At 44.3% G+C, this 3,859-nt stretch overlaps 1 long non-coding RNA gene across 1 annotated transcript in view; it reads right to left on the bottom strand.

Moving 5' to 3' along the window:
• Positions 1-610, bottom strand: part of LOC109470449 — a 1,371-nt gene extending 761 nt beyond the window's left edge. The window contains exon 1 of the long non-coding RNA XR_002140259.1: positions 509-610. This is a non-coding gene — a long non-coding RNA (uncharacterized LOC109470449). The remainder of the gene's footprint in view (positions 1-508) is intronic.
• Between the last annotated feature and the right edge of the window lie 3,249 nt (positions 611-3,859).

Genomic DNA, 3,859 nt, shown 5'->3' with positions numbered 1-3,859 from the left:
TAGAAGAGTCTAGCATCCCGGCTAAAGTTCTCCAGTAATATTATGTATTATGACCCAAATTTTAAACCCTATACATTTCAAATTGTGCACACGCAGACGTACGTACGGATTACTATACCTAATTTACTTCACATGTTGCGTGTTTTGGCCCTGAAGCCGAGGAACTGGCTTGCAGAGACCCTGGAAACAGTCTGGAACCCAGACTAATTGTCGCTGGCTACCGGTTTACCACATGGTAGAGACAGCCGCGAAGGAAACCGGCCGTAAACAAAAAGGGTAAACCTAACCGCAGGCTACCTACCTGTAGCCTGGCATAGACGGGGTATGTACATTATCAGCAAATGAATCAGTTCTGTATAAAGTTTAAGAAACTTGATGTACCTCTACATGATTTTCTACCAGTATACTCCAGTATGAAGGATAACACCCGAGTCACCCGACCACCATGAAAAAATCATGTTGGAAATTTCATAAATATAGCATTATAGAAAGTATATATCCTACTCACCTTAGCCAAACGTCTTTGCTTCCAAACATCCTCGATGGTTCCCAAACCGTCTCCGTCAATCTCATTCACCAACGCAACTTTTCCATCCTCCTTCCAAATCCACCACTGTCCTGTATCCGATATCATGACAACTTCCGGGGCACCCGACATGATCCCTTGCGTTTCTCCTCGCTTTCTCCGCAGAATTGTACACTACAACTATATTCAGGCTGATGTAGGGTCGAAAACGCGTTGACGACGATTAAATCTTCACTAAAATCACGAATAAGTACGACGAAACAAGAAAGCAACAATAGTTGACAACTTGAACGGACGAGAGCGTTGATTGAAGCCGTTACCCTCACGCTCTGACTCCAGAACTAATTCGGACCAGGTCTGGACCAGGCTGGGGGAAGGGCACGGGACGCTCGTATTACCTTCTCAAACCAAACCAGGGGCCAGGCCTGCCAGGGGCCGACAGCATTCCCCCGGTCCCTCAGAGACCAGAGCGCCTGACTGAGTGACCGTGGCTGTTTATTTGTGTACCGAGCTGACTGGTAACGGTCGTGTTTTCACCAGATAAAAACTCACGCAGTCACTACCATGTTTCTAATCCTTTATCTACTCGGGTGCATGGCAAGTTTTGTTCACTATCGTACACCGACGGGGCTTAAGTTCGACATCATGGAAAACCACGCGTCTGGGGTGAAACTGTATGAAGAGTCAAACCTCAAATTATGTAGCCGGGATACCGAAGAGACTCTACAAGAATGGGAAGGAGGTACGTTATATCTCGTTTTCACATAATGATAATGTACGATTTGTACACTTCCGCCGTTAGAACCTTTTCGTAATACCAGACCGTTGTAGCGCATCCATGGATGAGATTTCAGTGTGTCCTGCAAGGGGGTGGGGGTGTGAACTGCATGTAGTAGGCATTCGATTCTTCTGTGTGAATAACCGATTTTTATATTTTGGCCTGGTAATAGGTACACCGTGAGAGGTTGCTGCCGGTGGTAGTATCCAAGCACACACACACGTATGGAGGGACCCCTCCCGCTGCCTGAAGGAAGAAGTCGGGTAAGTAGAATGCATTTGTGATCACCTCACTCTCAGCCTCTAACAGGTTATCAATCTCCTAGTAGGGTCGTGAATTGTATTAGATCAATACGTCATATTGTATATTAGATCAATATATACTGCCACTCAGATCTTTGGGTGTCAGCATACTGCAGGCAAACTGGATACTGCTTGGAAAGTTTGAAACTGTATAATTTTCAGCCACCCAAATATCTGCTTGGAGATGAGTATTAGATTACATGTGAGATAGCGGCCTTGGGAGTTTCGCGGTGCCTTCCCCTTGTTGTTGAGAGGCGACTACTAGTAGACAGACGTTGCTTTGGGATTGAAAAAACGGCTCCCTCCTAGACTTCAGACTCAGAGTTTGACATCACAAAGCTAATAGCACGTTCCCTTATTTAAAAAGAAAAAAAAAATGTTGTGTGCAACCAAAATAATATTTTTACTTTCTAACATGTGCGATTCAGGTCACCTCACTAGTTGAATTTGTCTTCCTGTGGGGGAGAGCTGATAAACTGGATACTGCTTGGAAAGTTTGAAACTGTATTCCAGCCACCCAAATATCTGCTTGGAGATTAGTATTAGATTACATGTGAGATAGCGGCATTGGGAGCTCCGCGGTTGCCTTCTTCTTGTGTCTCTTGTTGAGAGGCGGCGACAAAATGGGTCATCTGGTTTCCATCTTTTCTCTGTGTATCAAACATGTAATTTTCTAGAGGGGCCCTGGTAGATTTGTCTTAGCAGATAGAAGAAAGTGTTGACAAAACAACTTTCACTAAATTCGAAGTGTGGGGTACCCGGAGCTTGGGTTTCACAGGCTCGATTAAATTTAGTAACTGATAGCAATTGCCTATGGAATCTGTAGTTTGCCACCGTAGGATCTGCTTGGAGACTATAAAACACCCCCATGATGTCTACTAGTATGGAGATTGCAGGGCAGAGATAAGAGGAAAACTACTGAGTGTTCAGGAGTGAGGATTGGGTTATCTTTGCGACTCAACCGTGACGGGGAGAGGTTAGTGATAAACACGCGACATGAAGTAATGGAGGTCCTGTAGGGACAACCGTAAACACAGTCCTAACATTTATCTCGGAGAAAACTGTTTCTTGAATTCACAGTCTCATCTGCATGTTGAAGGGGATATTTACTGTACATAAATGGGGCCTGACCTATATATATATATATTTAACGGACTGCCAGAAATATCTGTGTGTGGGGGAGGGTGGGGGTGTGGGGCTCTGTCTCTGGTATATCATGCCAGAGCTGACCTATGGCCTTTGATATAGTCCGGGATACAAGGTTACGGCCTAGTCAGCTTTTTAAGTACCGGGTGTCTCATCCAGAGATGTGCGAAACGATCCACACTTCGAATTTAGTGAAAGTTGTTTTGTCAACACTTTCTTCTATCTGCTAAGACAAATCTACCAGGGCCCCTCTAGAAAATTACATGTTTGATACACAGAGAAAAGATGGAAACCAGATGACCCATTTTGTCGCCGCCTCTCAACAAGAGACACAAGAGGAAGGCACCGCGGAGCTCCCAATGCCGCTATCTCACATGTAATCTAATACTAATCTCCAAGCAGATATTTGGGTGGCTGGAATACAGTTTCAAACTTTCCAAGCAGTATCCAGTTTATCAGCTCTTCCCCACAGGAAGACAAATTCAACTAGTGAGGTGACCTGAATCGCACATGTTAGAAAGTAAAAATATTATTTTGGTTGCACACAACATTTTTGTTTCTCTTTTTAAATAAGGGAACGTGCAATTAGCTTTGTGATGTCAAACTCTGAGTCTGATGTCTAGGAGGGAGCCGTTTTTTCAATCCCAAAGCAAAATTAGCAACGTCTGTCTACTAGTAGTCGCCTCTCAACAACAAGAGGAAGGCACCGCGAAGCTCCCATGGCCGCTATCTCACATGTAATCTAATACTAATCTCCAAGCAGATATTTGGGTGGCTGAAATACAGTTTCAAACTTTCCAAGCAGTATCCAGTATGCAGTATGCTGACACCCAAAGATCTGAGTGGCAGTATATATTGATCTAATATACAATATGACGTATTGATCTAATACAATTCACGACCCTACTAGGAGATTGATAACCTGTTAGAGGCTGAGAGTGAGGTGATCACAAATGCATTCTACTTACCCGACTTCTTCCTTCAGGCAGCGAGGGAGTGTCCCTCCATACGGGTGTGTGTGCGTGGTGTACTGTTACCGGCCAAAATAAACTCTCACGGTGTACCTATTACCAGGCCAAAATATAAAAATACGGTTAATTCACACAG

Source organism: Branchiostoma belcheri, unplaced genomic scaffold, assembly GCF_001625305.1.
Source record: "Branchiostoma belcheri isolate BF01 breed outbred unplaced genomic scaffold, Haploidv18h27 scaffold225, whole genome shotgun sequence".
NCBI lineage: Eukaryota > Metazoa > Chordata > Leptocardii > Amphioxiformes > Branchiostomatidae > Branchiostoma > Branchiostoma belcheri.
Note: the sequence above shows the minus strand (reverse complement) of the source record. Positions and strands in the feature narration are given on the sequence as shown.